General features: G+C 42.9%; 1 protein-coding gene across 3 annotated transcripts in view; it reads left to right on the plus strand.

The window, feature by feature from the left end:
- The window catches only part of MRO (maestro), a 64,250-nt gene that overhangs the window by 20,952 nt on the left and 22,056 nt on the right, over window positions 1-21,242 (plus strand). Inside the window, exons 2-4 of one of the 3 annotated variants that reach the window (XM_082416651.1) lie at window positions 10,282-13,102; window positions 14,978-15,061; window positions 15,716-17,535. The gene's annotated coding sequence lies outside the window, so the exon portion shown is untranslated. Of the gene's footprint in view, window positions 1-6,903; window positions 13,103-14,977; window positions 15,062-15,715; window positions 17,536-21,242 lie in introns of all 3 variants that reach the window. The other 2 variants (XM_082416653.1, XM_082416652.1) reach the window with 2 other exon arrangements.

The following is a 21,242-nucleotide window of genomic DNA, read 5'->3' on the forward strand; positions in this document are numbered from 1 at the left end:
GGAGGAAGCCCTGTGGTTTTCCTCAGCTGGATTCTAGCCCTGGACTAATCTCCAGACCTCAGTTTCCTCAAACTGGGGGTGGCAAATGCAAAGTGACTGGTAATGGGTGTGGGAATTCTTTTGGGGGTGATAAAAATGTTCTATATTTCATTGTGATGTTGGTTGTGAAGCCAAGCAAGACCCTGTGGGGCCTTCCCAGGTACAAAAGCCCATCTGTTTCTTGTTTGTAGCAAAAAGGCTTTAGTCTCCTAGGCCTTCCCCTAGTTCCAAAGACACATCAGTTACTAATTAGGAAAGTGAGGGAATGCAGAAACAAAGGAAAAGCAGTTAAGCAAAAAAAGGATTTTTTAACATTTATTTATTTATTTACTTTTGGCTGCCTTGGGTCTTAGTTGCGGCATGCGGGCTTCAGTCTAGTTGTGGCTCGTGGGCTCCAGAGCACGTGGGCTCTGTAGTTGTGACACACAGGCTCTCTAGTTGTGGCATGCGGGCTCAGTAGTCATGGCGTACAGGCTTAGTTGCCCCATGGCATGTGGGATCTTAGTTCCCTGACCAGGGATTAAATCCGCGTCCTCTGCATTGGAAGGCAGACTCTTAACCACTGGACCACCAGGGAAGTCTCCAAGAAAGCTATTTCTGCACAGCTGTTAAAATTTTCTACTATGTTTCTGGGTGCAATTATTGTCTTTTTAATTTTCTTCTGATTTTTGAATATTATATAATGAGCATTTATTGCTAACTAAAACTATTTAATAAAAAAAAAGAAACAGGGGACGCAGAAGGTTTATGTACTGGGAGGACCCCAGTCCTGCTCAGTTTCAGAATGGTACTGTTATGGACTGAATTATGTTCCCCTCAAAATCCATTTGCTGAGGTCTTAACCTCCAGTACTTCAGAATGTGACTATATTTGGAGAGAGGGTCTTTAAAGAGGCAATTCAGTTAAAATGAAGGTCATTAGGATGAACCCTAGTCGAATATGACTGGTGTCTTTTTAAGAAGAGGAGATTAAGACACAGACACACAGAGGAAAGACCATGTGGAGACACAGGGAGAAGATGGTCATCTATAAGCCAAGGAGAGAGGCCTCAGAAGAAACCAACCCTGCCAACACCTTGATCTTGGACTTGTACCCTCCAGAATTGTGAGAAAGTAATTCCTATCATTTAAGCCACCCACTCTGTGGTATTTTGTCATGGTCACCTGCAATGGTTACTTTTAAGTATCAACTTGGCTGGACAACCAGTGCCCATATATTTGGTCAAACATTATTTTGGACTTTCTGTGAAAGTGTTTTTGAATGAGATTAATATTTCAATCATGGACTTTGAGTAAAGCTGTTTACCCTCCCTAATGTGGGTGAGTCTCATCCAATCAATCAAGGCCTTAATGGAACAAAGACTGACCTCCCCTGAGCAAGAAGGAATTCTGCCAGAATACTGCATTTGGGCTGCAATTCTTCCCTGGGTTTCCAGCCTCCTGGCCTACCCTGCAGATTTCAGACTTGCATCTCCACAATATTAATCAATAAATCTCTCTCTCTCTCTCTGTCTCTTTTTTTCCTCTCTCTCTCACATACACACACATGCACACACACACATCCTATTCTGTTTCTCCGGAGAACCCTGACTCATATCTTGCTCTAGCAAACTAATACAGTATGAGAATTATAATTCAATAAGGCTGTGTAAAAAAAATTTCAGAAGGCTACATCCAAAATGTTAACAATAATTATTTGGTGGTAGAATTTGGAGTGTTTTAGGTTTATTTTTAGTTTAGCTTATCCAGACTTGTGATTTTTTTGTGACCATGTGTTATTTGTGTAATGAAATTTAAGAAAAGATTTCCATTCGGAGGAATGCTTAGAAGCAAGGTCAGATAACAAAGAACCCAGAGGACACAGGGATATGGTGGGATGCATTATAATACCACTTATCATGAAGATTTGGATGAAACATAAATCAAATTACATCTACTACAGTGAGAAAATCTCATCATACAACACAGTTAGCTTATGATATAGCTACTAAGGTTGTTCCTGGAATATGGGTAATAAACATGGGTCATTTTTCCTATCAACTCTATTTTTCTGCCATTTTCAGTAATTCATTCAGTCAGCTGGCAAGCTTTTGCTGGGCACCAGCTATGTCCAAGGACCTCGCTAAATACCAGAGATTGAAAGACAAACAAAATAGACTTACTCCAATCGAGACGTTGACATTATAGTGGGGGAGATAATATGGTACAATGTGATACGGGCTCCCACAGGGTAAGAATTGTTTGTGCCCATGGGAGGGGCTGCCAGCCTGGGAGAGCTGGGGATGAGAGGAGGCTTTTAAAATCCTCAGCACAATCCTGCAAGTTAATTATTATTACTCCATTTTGTAGATGAGTAAACTGAGACTTAGATAGGTTAGATAATTTGCCCAAATCTCTCAGGAAGTAGAAGAAAGGGATGTGAGCACAGTCTGACTCCGAAGTCCATGTTCTTTCCACTGTACTATGTGCTGTGTCTCTAATGCATTGTCGTGTGGACAAGCAAACAAGTAGGTTACATTGAAATATAATCAATTTAATTTCTACCTTGACGTAAGGACCCTGGTCTATAAACTCTCTATCATTTGTCTTAGTCTTAATTACCTTATCCTACTCTTTTACCAGTTCTCATAATTGCTAATAATTGTAACAACAATAATTAACATTTATTGTTTCCTATGTGTCAGATACTATATTCTATACTTAAGATAGTTTCTCTTGGGTCCAGTGGTTAGAACTCTGTGCTTCCACTGCAGGGGGCACAGGTTCGATTCCTGGTCCAGGAACTAAGATCCCGTGTGCTGTGAGGCCAAAAAAAAAAAAGATAGGTTCTCTTAATCAATCCTCATAACAACCTAATGTGGTAAGCTGTAGAATTATCCCTATTTTATAGACAGAGAAACTGAGGTTTAGAGGGTTAAGTGATTTTAAGTGTCAAAGCTGGGATTTGATCCCAGATCTAGATTTTTTTTTTTTAAGAAGTAGTATAGTATTTATATTTTTTAATTTTTAAAAAATTTTTATTGGGGTATAATTGATTCAGATCTAGATTTAGCCATTTTGCTGCAGTGCCAAAATCTAGACAAATGACAGCCTAAAAACTCCTTGCTGGTTGCTGGCTTTTTTTTAATTAGAAGAAGCTTCTGGAATGTAATTGATCTTCCAGATCACACAGGAATGATAGCGAATTTCTCTTCAGTTTCTGAGGAGGGGCTCCTTAAGGGAGTTTCAGAGAGTCTATTTCATTTTTTGTGTTGCTCCATTTATTAGTTTTCCTTCTTGGGATGCTGGGACTCTGGGTTGTACTAAGAGACAGACAAGGCTGCTGGGATGTTCGGATTTGGGACCAAGGGCACAGAAATGGACCCCACTGCAGATTCTGTCTGGGTAGCGGGCTTTGGTGTTCCATCCCGCTGGAGCCACATCTGTGCTCCCCACAGAAATCTAGAGGGCTCTGGACTCTCTGCACAGAACAAACTAGGGAGTGTCCACAATGACGAGACACTGGGAGAATTTGTAAGACAAGACAGTTCAGCCTGGCTGCCTGTTGACCGGGATGCTCTTTTCCTGACTCAGGATAGGAATGGCCTCACATGAGAGGCAGGCAACAGACGTCCCTGGGGTCCCGGGGCCTGGGGAAGTCTTGGCAGAGAGGAAGGAGAACCAGCCCACAGCCAAGGATTTGATTGGGAACAAGGCTGAGACACACCCGCAAACCCACTCACCTTCAGCATAAGGTAGATCGGGTTCAGGTCAGAGGCAAAGAGGACTTTCAGAATGTTGATTGCTTACTGTGAAAGCATTCACACTTTGCCTGTTTGCCAGGGAGTTTCAGAAAGCTCAGAAAAGCAGCAAAGGTTGTTCAGAGCCTAACTGACCCAGGGTGAACTTTCGTAAGGGTTGCCCAAGCTTCGGAGCTTAGTTGATAGGAACGTGCCTGACCTTCAGGGGTGGGGATTGGAGATGTGATAAGCCCCTGCTCCAGGAAGCACTCGCACACATGTCGTGGCGTCAGCTGTGAAACCTTAGAACCCTGGTCCCTGCTACTGGGGCACAGGTGGTGCGCTCTATTTCGGAGTAGGGAGGGTGAGGGAGGAGGGGATCTCTGAGAGTCTTGCCCAATACCCTGGTTGCTCAGGTTAGCTGTGGACCATCATGGTACCACGCCCTCTACCAGGCTGCAAGCGGTCGGAGGCTGAGTCTTAGTCACCAACTGCATTCTTCACCGGATGCCTCTGCCACAACTCCTCTCCCCGCAGCCCGCTCCCAGCCCTCCCCACACCCACTGTGCACCCACAGGCACAGTGAGAACTTAAGAATTCGTAGGACAATCTACCCCACGCAGGCAGGGAGATGGAAGAACAGAACAGTGGTTGGGATGGTGCAGACGCCTTTCAGCTTGGCCCAGATCTGGCAAGCTGGGTACAACACGTGACCCTCATGGGCGCTGAGGATCGTGATAGTCCTGGACGGAGAGGCTCTGCCCGCTGAGGGACAGTGTGGATGTGGCTTCCAGGAAGAGCCAAACCTCCGGTGGCAGTGCCGGTGGGGTGAGGTCCACCATAGCCAGGAAAGATCAGCACTCAGCATCCAAGGCCTGAAAAAGGAACACTAGGGACAGGCACCTGGGACAACCTCTATGCTGGGGGCAAGGACACTTGTGCCCACCTGCTTGGGTTGACTGTGAAGGAGGGGTTTGGACCAGCAGCGGACAGATAAGTATCTGAAGGCTCTGTTTGCTAAGGACCCATGGGCTTCACACTTTCCTATGATCTGTTTCTGGACATCGTTTAGGGACCTTAGGGTCTGTTTTATACAGCAGGTGGGGGGTTAAGCCAGATTAAAGGTTATAAAGCAGTCCTGGTAAATGGAATGACTTTTCCCTAAAAAAAGAGCATTTACCGAATCTGATTAACCTTTGAAAACCTGCTCTTGTCCTTCATTTTTACAAAATTTAAATGAGGGGTTGCAATGGTCAGTATCATACTGACACATGCAGACTTAGTATTTGTTGAGTAAATCCACAAACACACATACAAATTCGGTCAATTCAACAAATATTTGCTAGATGGCTAATAAGTGCCTTTATGAGGATTAGAATCTAGCTCAGTGGCTTAACTTTCTCCCTGTGACACAGTAAGAAATACATTTTATGTTGTGGCTACACACACACAAAACTGGAAAAAAAGTTTCACCAAACAATTTTTATCTTACTGGGTGAAATGAATTCTGATTTTTCCATTCTGTTTTGGTTTCTAGTCTACTTCTTGTTTAAAAAGCTGATGAAGACCCACTGAATTGATTTCATAACCTATTAATGAGTCACAATCTGCAGTTTGGAAATACTAGTTGATATAAGAAGTCACTGAATTTTAAATTTCATCCATATTTAGCTAAAAGTTGAGGGAGTGAATTCAGAAGCTGGTGATCACGAGTAGATAGATGCCTGCTTACCTGCTAGTGTTGTGTACAAAAGTGTGTCAGGGGAGCCATGTGGCCAAAAGGCAGAAAAGTGAGTGATCTCCCATTGACCCTGAAGGAAACTGGGAAATTAAATTTCCCCTTTGGCTATCTTCCCATAAACCAGAGATCATCATGATAGGCAATGACTAATATACCTGTCATCACTGAAAACACAAAGACTTTCCCCTGCTAACAAATAATCTTTAACTGAAGAGTTTATGACATACGCAATTAACTAAGGGCAGACACATCTGAACGAGTCCCTGGAAGATACACTCAAACCAGAAACTGCTAGTTCTGGAGAAGCTGTCTGATGTTAATGACTCAGATTCTTAGAATTCTGACTCTATCTGCTCAAGAAGTGACCACTCCTGCCTTTCTCTCCCCTTCACCTTTATAATTCTCTGGTAGCACCTATGACACCCTATTTCTTATACGTTATTGACTTATAAATCTGTCTCTCTCCTAGGTTATAAACTGCTTGTAGACAAAAAAATGGTTTCTTCTCCATCTTTATATTCCCAGAATGAGGTAGAAAATAAGAGCTTTGTCAATGTTTGTAAAACAATTGAATGATATTGGTTCAAATAGGTGGGAAAGGTATTAATAGGAAAAGTATAGACAGTTAACTTATTGAGGAAAAATAAGTTGCAAAAAAGAAAATTGGACTTTATGAAGAAGATTTTATTTATTTATTTATTTAAAAATTTTATTGAAGTATAGTTGATTTACAATGTGTTAATTTCTGCGAAGCAAAATTTCTTCTACAGCAAAGTGATTCAGTTATACATATCTATATTCTTTTTCATATTCTTTTCCATTATGGTTTATCACACGATACTGAATATAGTTCCCTGTGCTATACAGTAGGATCTTGTTTATCCATCCTATATATAACAGTTTGCATCTACTAATCCCAAACTCCCAATCCTTCCCTCCTTCACCCCGCCTCCCCCTTGGCAACCACAAGTCTGTTCTCTGAGTCTGTTTCTGCTTCATAGATAGGTTTGGCAGATATATTTTTAATTTTTTGAGGAACCTCCATACTTTTAGGAAGCCCTAAAGTCAAAACTTATAAGCAGTTAAAATCAATGATTCTTCATTCCTATCTCCTTTCAAACAACCAACTTCCAATTAACTAATTTAAAAATCTCATTGATCTTACAGAAGTTCAGAGGCACATATACTGAGCAGTGTGAGTTTCCCTTTATTTACCCTCTGGCTATAATATTGCTACATTTCAAGGCACATCTCCTGAATGTGCTCTGGGACTTCCAAATATGGAACCATTCCGGGTTGACAAGACCTATTTTGATTGCAGTTGTAAAGTCGTCATGGACTAGAAAAACGCTGTTCTGTTCTACATTCAGCATGTGGTGCTTATTTTGATTTTTACACATTTTAGGTAGAAGAGGAGTGATGCCTGGATGTGCAGGGAGGAGGGAGGAAAAACAAAGAGCTTTAAGATCTTCCAAAAAAGATAAGGGGTTTCCATTCAGGATTTTGCATTTGCTTGCCTAAACTATTTTGGTAAAATTACTCTGCATTATCAAGTCACACCATGAAGGCAAACATCTCATCCAGCAGGTCCTTATTGTAAGGAAACAGCAAGAAGAGGGAAGGGTGACTCTTGAGTTCCAGTGATTGGGCAGATTCAAGCTTTGGCCATTAAGTTAATTCCAGGATGGATTTCACAAAAGCTCAGGTGGGATCAATACCGAAATAATTGTGATCAAATGTCATTGTATAGAGCAAATGCCATTAGTAGAGCTATGCTAAGGGTCCCAGGCCACTAACTCCTCCAGGACACCATCTCGAGAAGTACTGTAACTGTACACTTAGATGGCCATTTGTGGTGCATGTGTGGTGTTTCCAACAATGAGGGAGTGGTGTGTTTTAGTAATACATAGGGAACGCTGCTTATAAAATTGGCTGCATCCAATTCTATTCCATACCACATTATCAACACCAGTAAAGAGAAGATCTTGCTGTTGCTTCCCAATCTGAGGAGGGTCACCAGTGTGATTCCTTATTAGGAGCCATTCAATAGTGGTGTTATCCCCGCCAGCCCCAAAGTAGCCGTGGAGACCTTCACCCAGTGGCCATCTTTTATACAATAAAGAGAGAGCCTAGTTGGTCATGAACAATTTACTCTCCCCCCCAACACCACCCATGCAAATGAAATTAGTGCTCAGCAAAATGTCCATTTACTTAATCTCTTACTGCATTTAATTAGCTGCTGGGAAATAAGAAAACACATTTTTTTAGCAAGCTAACTTATTACAGTTCCTATCTCGCTTCTGTAGAATTAAACTCAAGTGTTGCAAATGCCTCAAACCAATGTTTGCTTTTGTTAAAGCAAAAAGAAACACTAAATATGTGCTGAAGGTTGTAAAGATTCAGATAAATGAAGGAATCATTTGCTAAAAGTCTGCTTTAATGGACCGAATATTTGCATCCTTTCCCAAATCCATATGTTGAAACTTAGTTCCCAGTGTGATGGTGTTTGGAGGCGGGGCCTTTGGGAGGTGATTGGGTCATGAGAGTGGAGCCCTCAGGAAAGGGATTAGTGCCCTTACAAAGAAGAGCTGAGAGAGAGCTTGCTTCTCTCTCTGCTGTCCGCCATGTGAGGACACAGCAAGAAGACAGCTGTCTGCAAACCAGGAAGCTAGCCCTCACAAGACACCACATCTACTGGCTCCTTGATCTTGGACTTCACTGCCTCCAGAATTGTGAGAAATAAATGTTTGTTGGTGGGCCACCCAGTCTGCAGTAATTTGTTATAGCAGCCTGAATGGACTAAGACACACACAATGTGTAAAGCACTGTGCTGGGTCCCACAGGTTTGGAGTGAGGTCTGCAAAGACTGGAACACAGGCCTTGCTTTCCGCAGCCTCCCAACTCTGGGTCAGGGAGATAGGTTCCTATGTAATAATTTGAATACAAGTGATAATCTTGTAATCACCTATAATGGAAAAGAATCTGAAAAAGAATATTTTATACACACACACACACACACATACATACATACAACTGAATCACTTTGCTATACATCTGAAACATTGTAAATCAACTATACTTCAATTAGGGAATTCTCTGGTGGTCCAGTAGTTAGGACTCCATGCTTTCACTGCCATGGCCCATGTTCAGTCCCTGGTCAGGGAACTTAGATCATGCAAGCTGTGGTGTGGCCCAAGAAAACCCAAAACACCAAACAACAAAACAAACAAACAAACAAAAAAATGATACTTTGGGACTTCCCTTGTGGTCCAGTGGTAAAGAATCTGCCTTACAATGCAGGGAACGCGGGTTCGATCCCTGGTCAGGGAGCTAAGATCCCACGTGCCACAGGCAAATATAAATAAATAAATAATAAATCTTAAAAAAAAAATGATACTTCAATTTTAAAAATTAGAAGAAAATTTTTTTTCAGGAGAAGGAAGGATTTATTACTTCTAGCAAGTAAGGAGAACATCAAGGATCTCTCCCAAAGCAGTGTCTCCAAAAAAATCAAAATTATTTTTCAAAAATTGGCTAGTGATAAAGGCCATTGCAGGAGTGCAAGTGCATGAGGAGAAACTGACCAGGCTGTTAGGCCTGGGGAGGACTTTCAGGATGGGGTTTGAACAAGACCTGGAAGAAGTGGTTAAACAAGTGGTGGTTACAGGGAGGGTAACCTGGGCATGAAAAATAGACACCGAGTGTAGACATTTTGGGGGGAAGTGACTGAGATAACAGTGAGTGTGTCAATGAATTGGGAGAAGGGCAGCAGAAAGGAAGAGGAGGCCATGTGGGGAGGTCAGGCAGCCAGGTGGCCAGGTAATGCTGTCTGCATTTTGCACACCCCTAAGAGCGGGCGTCTCCTAGAATTTTGTCCTAGGTGTCTCTCTTGCCTTACATTAGTCCTGGCCCTGATTGTACAGAACAGACATCCAGAAGAGCCCTTAGGCTCCCAGCCTGTGACCTCTCAGAGGGCGGGGATCATGTATTGATATTTTTATTTGTATATTTATCTTTATATTCCCTATGCCCTCGTGTTGGGCAGAGAGCATGGCACCAAGGAGACTCTCAATAAATGTTTACTGACTGAATAAATATTTGTTTAACGACACAGTCAGGGCAACCAAGGCAAATGTTGTCAGCAAATAAATACTGGCCTCTAAATAATCAGTCTCCAAACTGAAATTCAGCAAGGTAGAAAGAGTATTTGTTACATTAATGTGTGGAGGGAAGACCTTGCCCTGGAATGAGTTCAGTATTTAAAACTTATTTTCCAATGTGTAGAATGTGTATAACTTGGTCTGATACCCATAACACTGGATCTGATACCCTTAACACTGGTCTGATACCCTTAACACTGGAACAAATGCATGATTCACAATGTAAAACTCCGAAGGAGAAAAAATGTTCTGTAAAATTTATCACATTCAGTGTGCTCTCCTCCTACATTCGTTCCTGGAGGGAATATTTTTTGAAAGAAATACAAGTAGTTCTTTTTTAAAAAAAATATAAATGTCACTCTATTGTTAGATTTGCAGTTGCTATGTTACTTGATTATATTAAATGTCACTTCTGCTCATCCAAGAACAATCTTTCTTTTCCTTCTCTCTCTTTTTTTTTCTTTTGAGGAATAACGTATCTGTGGCCTAAATAAACATTCATTTGGGAAAGTGAATTCTTAGCACAAAATTTGTAATAATGAATTCAGCTTTACTTTTATTCTGATAGAGTTTTAAATGCAGGAACAAATAGAAAGGAACAATTAGAACTCTCTTTTCTCTAGGGATCAAAATCAAAGGGAGAAAGACAGCTAATGTCCTTCTTCTACACCCACTTTGTACTGTAAAGTGAAGTAACACACAATTGGTAGCTTTCTACCAGGTCCCTGGGTTTTAAATAATGGGCAACTCTGGAAGCACTGAATTTACACCCAACTAGAACTGAATTAATAGAAAAAGGTGAGTTAATGATACTCTTCATCTATGATTAAATATATTCGTTGTCTAACAGATAAATGACTTTAGTATTTGTTTTCAGAAGCACGAATTCAGAGGTGAAAATGCCCTAAGATGTACAGAGGGCTCTGCCTTCCTGCTTCTCCAACCAGCCTTCTCCCTCCTTCCCCTCCTCAGCCCCACTGCTACAAAAAACAAAACAAAACACTACAGCTTTTTTTTTTTTAATGTGTTCTCTTGGGGGGATGTGCACAGCAATTAAGAAATATGTCTTAGACTTTTTTTATGCTTAAAAGTGCATGAAATAAAAAACACCTGTAACTTTCTATTCTGATAATCCCTGTTGATTTTTTAAATTGAAAGCAATAAATATGTTTGGTAAGAAAAATTCAAACTACACAAAAAGGTATACATTTGAACTAAAAGCTTCCTTCTTCACCCAATTACTCTCCTCCTAGGATACTCCTGTTAATGATCTCTTGAGTGCCCTTTTAGAAAAAAAAATGGCTATATCAGCACATATTTCTTTTTAAAAATTTACGTACATTGATTTATAATATATTCTCTGAACCTTGATTTTTTTACTTAATAATATACCTTGATATAGCAGCACATATAGATCTACTCTATTTGTTTTATAATGCTCCCTAGTATTCCATTGTATAAAGGTACCCTAATTTATTTAAACTGTCCCCTGCTGATGGACATTTGCAATAATTTATTTGATATTACAAATAATATTTCAATGAACACATTTTAACATATATCCTGATGTCATTCTTCATATGTATTTACAAGGTAACCAGGGTTAACGTATACAGTTGCATAGGTTGTACACTGCACAAAGTGCCTCATCTGTGTGGGCACCAATCACTTTGTAGACATCATAACTTTATTTTTAAAATATTTTATATATATATATTTTAAAAGTTTTTATTGGAGTAGAGTTGATTTACAATGTTGTGTTAGTTTCAGGTGGACGTCATAACTTTAAATACTTATTATGATACTTTCCTGGCAGATAGACATAAAATGTCTTGAAGAAGAGGTTCTTTTTTCTAATTTGCCCCAAATCATCACCACCCTGGGTGAGCCACTATCAACAGAACTGCTGAGTCAAAGGGCACATGCACATGGACTTTTGATAGATATTGTCAAGTTTCCTCCCAAACTTAAGAGCTACAAAAAAAAATTCCTAGTGGGTAAAATTGGGTGATTTGCACATTACCTAATTTCCCTTCCTTTCAGGGGACGATCTAACGTATACTCTCTTGAAGGAACAGAGACCAGTAGGAGAGAGAAGCAGCTGCTCTAGGCCCAGAGCACCTAAAGTCTGCAGACTTGATTCCTGAACAAATATATGTTGATAAAATTGACTTCTTTTTCTATTTTCTTTTCTTTTCTGTTTTTTTTTTGGCTGCACCGCACACGCGGCATGTGGAATCTCAGTGGAAGAGCGTAGTTTTAACGACTGGACTACCAGGGAAGCCCCTTTTTGTTCTTTTCTGGAGGAATTAAATGAACAATATTGGGAAAGGTGCAGGAACGCTGTGATGGAGCTATGGTGGGAGGTCGGTATTGTGGGATAAAGATGGAATTGTTGAAATACATCTGTTGTGGGCTATATGAAAGAATGCTCTATTACTATAGTTTTCTCCAATCCCTCAAGGAAGAGTCAGCTGTCCCAATCATAGCCTGGATTTCTAATCCAGTACACATTATAGGGCACTTTTGGACATGGATGTACTGTTCTGTTGGTCAAATTGTGCCTGACGTTGTTCTCATTGTCATAAAATGCCTATACACTTGTCAGTCACTGGAATTCTATTGGATTCTACTGTAAATGCAAAATTGAAGGAAAAGTAAGTGCAATCCTGAGACAGATTCATTGAGGAGGAAGGAACGTGTGAAGCAATGTCCACAGCAAACTGAAAATGGAGACAAGGAAGGTGAGGGACGGGGGGAAGAAACCAAGGTGGGGAAAGGTCAAAGTTGAGAGAAAGGAAGACCATAGAGAGTAAGAATGGCCTGTAGAGGTGAGTGGCCGAACCCTCCAATGACTCTGATTGGTCAAAGCAGGAGAGGAAGCCCAGCCCCATCAACCAGCTTTGAGACTTTGGGCAAGTCCCCTGCTCACTCTGCCTGCCCCTCAGTTTCCCTACTTGTCAAAGAGGCCTGAGAATGACCCCCTTCCTAGGATTGTGGGGTACAACGTGACAAAGAGCATGAGAATGCTTGGGGATGTTGAAAGCAGGGCCAAGATGACACGTGGTCGTGTCCGTGGGCTTGATCTGCCACTCATGGTGCTGTCTATTGATCCAATTCTCTTCCAGGATGAAGCTCGTGTAGCTTTCTCCCTGGGCCCTTGCAGAAATAGGAAACTAACATGAGAATCTTCAAAGTTTGCAAAACAGCATGGCCTGTAATGAATCTCTAGCAACTATCAGGGGCAGATAGCCTAAAAGGGTGTTATTATGTATTTCCCTCTCGTGATAAAACTCTGATCTGTTTAATGTTTCATCTTCAAGGACAAAATGCAGCTTACAGCCAGCCCCGAGCTTGTTTAAAGGACAGCAGCGTTCCTGGGGGTAATCAATTTGCCTTTTATCAGGATGAGTTCTGAGGAAGAAGCCTCATCACCCAGCTCAGGTAAGACAGCACAGAACATTTTCTGGATTCAACCGATTCTACTAAACCTTGTAGTTCAACACAGTTCATTGACTGCTACAGATTTAACCAGTTGGGCTGGAAAATGTTTATATACGTTTATGGTTAATTTTTGGAAGTAGGGGTGTTGGTGATGGTGTGAATTAATGTCTCAGATAGGAAAGGTGTTTAAACTTGAACTTCTTCTTCTTCTTTTTTTTTTTTTTTACTTTTATTTGCATTTGTTTAATGCTGAATTTATTCTTGCACCATAAGTTTTTGCTTCTTCAGTTTCTTCTGGGATATCTTTTTTTCTGTGCAACAATCTGCCCTTTTTCAGTAAGGCTCACTGGATGGTGGCAGAGGGAGTTCACGCAGGGGTGAATCCGACCATGAGCTCTGTAAATCCAGAGGCACATCTTGGGGCTTTGTTCACCTGGATGAGCTCAATGCCCAGAGAGAATTGACATCAGAGCACTTAAGTTCAGCATTACTCTCTGCATGTTAAAGCATTTGCAGAAAACACTCAGCACTCTTTAGGGGCCACCAATGCTGTGCCAGCCCCACCGTTTGTCCTGGGCATTCCGCCATCGTGACCATGGAGGGGCACACATTGCTTCTGCAAAGTGGCATCTTTCAGAGACTTGGTGGTTTTTTTAGATATGCACACTTTGGTGGTTTGGGCAGTGAACATGGAGATTTGAACCTCTCGATTTGCATGATTCTGTCAGCTTCCTGGGTCAAGTGAGTAGCGAAGCATTTTCAGAGATCATTGCAGGCTATTTACAGAAGAGTTTGATTATATTCTCGCATCCCGGTACTAATAAAGACTGCCAAGTAATATAGTCAGGAAAACAGAAGGCAGGACAGCTGGACGGTGGGCTGGATAAGGAAACGGCTGAGAACGGCTTTCTGTTCATAGTTTGTAGAACTGGAGAGACTTCATAGGTTCCTGCTTCTCTGTGCCTGAGGGTATTTGAAGAAGAGGGATAAAGCTGGAGCTTCTCCCTGTGGCATCTACTATACTCAAAGATTTGAAACAAAAAGACTATTGCTTTTATATTAAAATAAACCAGATATGTAGTAGAGTGGGAAGCAAACGGGGGGGGGGGCGGGTGACATTTGAGAAGAGCTTCCCAAGGGATGTCCGCCTGCCACGGGCAGCTCTGGGTTCCCATCAGTGCTGGGGGCTCGTGGAAGAGTCTGGGGAGCACGAGGTTCCCCGGCTCATCCATGGTCCTCCATCTGGGGCCCTGCGCCCGTGCTCCTCCTGTCTCCCGGAACGCCTTTGCCTTTCTTCTCTGCCTCTCCCTGCTAAACCAGTAAGCCCAGGTGCTGATGCACCTTCTTTTACGAAGGATATCCTGAGGGACTGCTCTTCGTCACCTCCCCTCTATGGCCCTTACCAAGACCATATCTCACCTGTGTTCCCAGTGGTCTCCAGAGGGCACGGTGCCACCTGATATGTGCGCTCTGCCTTGTTGAAAGTAGGATCTCCATAAGCATTTGAAGAACAAGGAATGAATGAATGAGAAGTTGGCATTCCCAATTAGTGGCTCAGCAGACAGCCAATTTGATTTCTTTTTCGAAGTGAAAATCAAGACAGAGTTTGGCCTGACCTGGGGGTAGTTCCTGAAAGAAGATGAGAGGGAAGAAATTAAAAACCATTCCTTTTAACAGTTTCCTGATAAGACTACACACAAGGAGGGGCTTCTGAAAATCCTGACACTAGAGATCAAGCCATGTTGATTGCTGCCATCATTTGTCTTCACTTCCCAAGTCTAAATCAAAAGTGAAATGCTGATTGATTTAGTTCTGCCTGTTGCCCTTTTCATCAATAATGCAGACTAATAATTACCCTCTTTTGATTTTTTCCAGTGGCATCAGCCCTTGCACTTCTGACAATAAGGAAATATTGAGAGTGAAAACCGAGTTGTTAAACAATAAAATTAAATAATTATGGTATGTGAAGGACATCATGTCATCAGCCCATCAATCTGTTGCAATCGAATTATGAGAGAGACTTCCCCTCTCATTCCCAGAAGAACTGTGCTGTGTCCTAAGGCCATGTTAGGAGAACCTTTGTTCTTTTGGCATCATGTCCTGGTCTGGATGCTTCCCAAGTTTGTGCTGTGCCTGGGACTCTTTGGGGCTGTTAGCTGTGTCCTTTGTGGGAAGTGCTTAATAGAGCTGAATTTGGATCAATAAGTCTCCTGGGTACCAATTCTGGTTATGCCCTGATTTTCTCTGTGACCTTAAGCCAACCAGGAAAACTTGTCTGCCCTTTTGTTTTCCCATTTGGCAAGTGAGGAAGACATTATTTCTCTGCAAAATGTCTCAACACCTGAACACAAAGAAACTTTAGACACAAGGGGTTATTAAGAGTCTATCTGTTGTATTTCTGTCCATGCTGTGTGTGTGTGTGGGGGGGATTTCAGTCCTGAGTCACCTGTGAGACTTGGCAGAGAATCCTTATACTTGCAGCACAGATTTTATTTCTCCAGCTGCTTCTGTGGCCTGGTTTAATTTTATCTGCTTTTTGGTCATCCTAAGCACTACACGGATTAGTTCAATGCAAGGATATGACCTCCCCAATCTTATTCTCACTCTTGGCAGATAACCCAACTCTGGTCTTACTGAGAAGTCGGAGGCTGATTTGGATGAACTGAACTTGCCCATCCTTCTCATTTTCACGCTGATGGATCTCCATCTCTGCGGTTGTCTCCCAGTTTCAGATAAAAAGAGGAGGCATCTCTCTCCCTCCTCCCCAGAGCTAACCCTGTCCCCTGTCCCCTTGATCCCTCCCTTCAGCTCTTTCTATTTCGCTTTTCACTGTTTGCATTACCCACCTCTTAGGGTTCCCTTGCAACTGTTTTCAAACATGCCCAAGCTTTATTCTATTTTAAAATCACACAACAAAGCCGAAATGCCTTTTTTGACCTTGCTGTCCCTTCTAGTCTATTTATTGCCTTCCTTTTGCAGCAAGATGCCTCCATTTCCTCTTTCCACATAGCCCCTGAGCTCTGCAGTCTAGCTTCTTTGTTGAAATTGCATTCTCAGTAGTCACCTGGGTGCCCTTGTGCACCCAAAGAGGGTTTTGTTTTAGCCTCATTCTTATTTTCTCAGGGCATTGGTTTTCTATCCCTCTGCTTTTTTCTTCCAACCTTCCACTCTGATGTACTTCTCTGGTTTATATTTGCCCATCTGACTCCTAGTTAGATTTCCCAAACTTGCCCACTGCCTAGCATTGTGGCTAAGGGTCTAGGCTCTGACATAAGCCTGCCTGTGGGTGAATTCTAACTCTGCCACTAATTAACTGTGTGACCTTGGGCAAGGTCATCTCTGTGCCTCAATCTCCCCATTATGAAAATGAGGATCATAATAAGAGTACTAACATAAGAATCAAACAAGATAGTCTATGCAGTATTTACCCCAATGTTTGGCACATAGAAATATTCAATGAACATTACCTATTAGCATAACAATAAGCTCCTAGAGTTTTGAAAATATAACTTTTTCCTTTTAGGACACATTGCCCACGTCACCCAACACAGAGCCAGACAATAAATAATTATTGGTAAATAGATTCTCGCACTTGGATGGAGAGTCCAGGGAAGGATGGGGGGAAGGAAGCTCCCCAAATCTGCAAGTACCCAGGTTTTTTTGGTTTGGTTTTCCCAATAAATCATTTAAATTGTTGAGAGTTTAAATCAGTCGTTTCAGGTCCTGTGGTGTTTGTTGGGCTGGAAGGGGCTTCAACGGTTAAAGCTTTGGCTGGTGGTACACCAGTCAGTCACAATGAAGCTACTTGGCCTGGAGCACAGTGTCCTGTCCTGAGATTAAAAGCTGCTCCAACAGGGATTAGGGAGGGAAGCGCTGCAGCGGCTGCTGGGTACGGAGGCTGCCTGGAACCGGTCCATTGAGTGATGCCGCCATCTAGTGGTCTCACGGGGAACGGCGCTGGGCAGAGTCCTTTCATTCGCTGCAGGGGCAGGACCCTAGAATTGCAGTCTTTTCTTTAGAAACTGTGGGTGGGACTCGGAATGAGGGCAAACACAGCATAGGAAAGGAGGAAAAACACCTCAGCACAGTTTGGCGCAGTAAAGGGCACAAGGGATGCTTATTCCCACCTAGAACAACCTTGTGGGTATCAGAGGACAGTTCCCTCCCCCACTTCAATTCCATCTAAACTTTGATTTTTTTTTTTTTTTTTTCCTCGTATGAGTCTCTCTTTCCAACACTCTGCGCTGACCCGTTATCCTCAACAGACCCTGCTTCACCTTCTCATTTCCCTTCTTCTATGTTAGGAACTCAGGGCTGGGAAAATTGAGCCGACTCACCCCATCCGGCTGCTCCCCCGGGAACAGCCGCTCTCCGCGCCGCCCGGGACCAGAGCTTCGGCCAAACCGCGCTTCTTCACCACGTGACCGCCGCAGGTAAGGGCCGGCTGCTGGCAGGGGCGGCCCGGGCTGCGGCGGGAAGAGGCTAAGGTCCACTTGGGTTCCCCAGTCCCTTCTGGAATGTCACTCAGGTCGTTGTATCAGAGAGCTGACGTTCTCTTTGTAAAAATGTACTAGGCACAATGTTGACGAAGCCGTTTTTTCTTTTCGCAAACTATGTCAATCCGTCTACGATCAATAGATGGATTATAGATCATTATATTAAGATCACTGTATTAAGAGCTTTAGATGGGAGGGAACTGAAGGGAAGGTATGGATGCTTCAAACTGAAGTGTCTCTGCCGTGTGTCCTTACCTGGTCAGCACGCAGGACACCGTCTAGGAGCTGGATATAGGCTTAGAACACAGTGATGGAAAGTATAGATTTTGGAGTCTGGAACTCCGCTCTGCCGCTACTAGCTCTTTTACTTCGGGTGAGTTGTTTGTATTACTCTAAGCCCCAGTTTCTCCTCTAAAATGGGCGTAAGTAAACCTACCTCTCAAGATGATTGTAAAGGTTAAGCGAAGTACAGAAAAGACCTCTTATTTGAGAGACTGGATTTTAGAGAGCTTACGGAAGAAGTTGGTTAAAGCAGCGAATTATAAAAAATGATACGTAATCCAATACTTTACCGTAAAACACAGAATTTCCCAATCTTTAATGTAGGGCCATGGCCTCTTCTTTGAACATGGATTCTCCAGTGGGCATTTTTTGATATGTCTCTCTTGCACAAGCCACATGCATAATACTTCATCTATGAGCTCTAGTTTTGGCTTCTGTCAATGTAGTAAGACTTTAAAGGCTTCTGGGAAGACGCGTGTAAAATCACTTCCTGTAAGATCATCCCAATTCCAGTAAATCAGTCCAGATTATTAAGACTGTTTCCAAACTTCTGTCCACACGAATCCTGATTGGACAGCAGCTATTTTTAGCAGCTTCCCATTGTTGAATCCTTCCAGAGTATTCAATTTTGCCTTCACAGAAACAACTTCCTTTCTTTGTGTACTCCTATTTCATCAGTTTCTATAATATTTAAATTTCACAGTTACAGTAACAAGTACAGCTGTCATAAGCTGATGCTTGGTAAGCCTATGACTAGTGGAGCAGAAGTTAGCAGTGGGTACTGTCAGCCACAAGCATTGGTTGGTACTGTTCGCGGAGGGCCTGCAGAACACGGTTAACCTGACGAGTTGGTTAAGCAGAGGTCAGCTAAACAGGCTCTCCTGCCGTGTACACAAAATGCTAAGTATAGTGCCTAGTATACACGTGTCCAGTAATAGTAGCTACTAATAATTATTAGCATGAATACCTTCAGTGTTGGAAGGATTGTTACACATCTAACAGTTTCTTCCCCTCATTTTACAGATAAGAGCAAAGTATTATGTAATTTTGGCCTTCATAATATAGATTTTGGCTTTAATAAGTTAAAGGATTATTGACGATAAACGTAATATTTTGAGTCAGAAGGATTTAAATTTGCAAAGGCATCTGGGAGTCAGCATAAAGCACACAACTCATCTAAGTCACCCCAAATCCATGTCTGTTCAGGAAGACCAGGTAGGACCACAACATGGCAATGGAGACAAACTGCAGGGTCGCAGTGATGGTGAAACTGTCCCCATCGGGGACAGGGCATTAGCACAGAGGGAAGGACTTCCCAGAGGGGGAAGAATTCGTTGAAGAACGTACGCAGGGATGAATGAAACTACAAGCAGAGCTTGCTTTAGGTGTCCAGGTGTCCTCCCGGACTCAGTCACACTAGACGAGGCACCTGGGAAGCCCAGAGCAACCTGCCGGAAGGAGGACCCAACACTCCCAGCAAAGAACGACTGTTTGGGGGCGAGTGGGTTTGTAGGTGGAGTTATGAACACCTAAGAATTCTTTGAATCCATATACTCTGTTTCTTCGTAGTTTGTTTACAACATTCCTCTGGAAGCTCCTGTATTGCAATAGGTTTGTTTGATTGGGTTGGGTCAAAAGGACTTAATTTGCCAGAGAGGAGGAGGGAGGCCGGCAGCAGGGCACTTGGGTGGAGGGAGGCCTTTAAGAGGCTGCAAGCTCAGGAGACACAAAGCTCAGGTAAGGGGCTCTGCAGCCCCGAATGAACTTTTACTTTTGTTTTATTCTTTAAGCAGACTTTTAATTTAAGAATAGTATCCAAGAGGAGTGTACAAATCATAGCCTGTGCAGCTCAATGTGATTTTAATTTTATTTCAAAAGAGAAGTTCAGTGTGCTTCACAAACATGTGCCCTCCATGCCCAGTTCTCTGCAAAGACACTGACCTCTCCCCTCTTGTGCCCTCTGGCCCCAGCTGCTCCTCCCACTTCCAGGATCTCTCCTGCCAGTGGCCTCAGGTGAGTGGAGTATGCCACTTCTGGAGGTAGTTAATTTCCTCTGGAGTATTCCGAGGGTCCTTCTACACCAGTGTGTGTGTACCGTCACAAGGCACCTTGTAAAAACGGGCAGTGCACAGGCCCTCCACTCCCTGAGACTCTGACCCCGTAATTATGGAGCCGGCCTGGTGCTTATAACAAGCACTCTGGGGGATTCTGATGTAGGAGGCCCAGCCAAAGAATGCTTTGCTTTCTCTGCCCCAAAGATGGAGATGAGCCCTGACGACCCGAGATTGAACTAGATCACAGTTTTTATCTTGTGCTGGGGAGGCAGGAGGTGGGAGGTGATGAGCCCTGTGTTTTTCTTTCTTTTTTTATTAAAACTATTCTTATTTATTTATATTTATTTATTTATTTGGCTGCGCCGGGTATTAGTTGAGGCATGCATGTGGGAACTAGTTCCCCGACCAGGAATCGCGAACCCCAGCCCCCTGCATTGGGAGCGCGGAGTCTCAAACACTGTGCCACCAGGGAAGTCCCACCTTGTGTTTTTCTAACCACACGCTGAATCTCCCAAGCAGGGCGCTCAACCCTCATGTACTTTGCTCTGCCTGAGAGCCTTCCATGACCTTAAATTCTAGATGTGCCTTTTAAGAAGTGACAAGGCAGGATGCTTGGCTTCTGAGGCCTGGGGAAGTGGCCTTGGTTGGCTAAAGCCCTCAGCTGCTGTGCTAATGCTGCAAGAGAAGGCCAGTGTGAAGAACAGGGAACCACGTTTGCTTTCCTTCCCAATGGAGCGAAGCTTCAGGCATGATTTTCTTATGCCTCAGAACAGGGACACCAGCTGTTTTTAAATGAGGCCTGTGCCCCCCTTGGTGAGTGACCATCAGCTTGAGGGAACTTTGCTTCTTCTAAGCTCCCCATACCCACTGTCCGGCGCCCATCGGCTCTGATCCAGAGCATTCAACCTGAGGAGTGGCAGGTTCCATTGATACAGAAGGTTGTGTCCAGAAATTCCCCAGAAAGAAACAACCAAGCATGTTTTTTGCCTGTGTGAACTTTTAAATCCTCTTGTCCTGGAGAGGAATCGCATAGCAATACTGGTTTCTTTCTGTCAATGCATTGCTTCTCAAAGTGTGGTCCCCAGACCAGGAGCATCCCAGCATCACCTGGGAGCTTGTTACAAATGCAAATTATTGGGTCCTGCTTCAGATGTACAGAATCAGAAACTCTGGGGATTGGGTGTGGGAATCTGTGTTTTAACGAGTCCTCCAGGTGATTCTGATGTGGACTCGGGTGTGTGAACCACTGGCTTAACGTAAAGTGTATGGGAACACCTTTTCGCTCAAAGAAAATCTTGCTAGTTAGTG

The sequence above is a fragment of the Balaenoptera physalus genome (assembly GCF_965194825.1).
Source record: "Balaenoptera physalus genome assembly, chromosome: 12".
Taxonomy (NCBI): domain Eukaryota; kingdom Metazoa; phylum Chordata; class Mammalia; order Artiodactyla; family Balaenopteridae; genus Balaenoptera; species Balaenoptera physalus.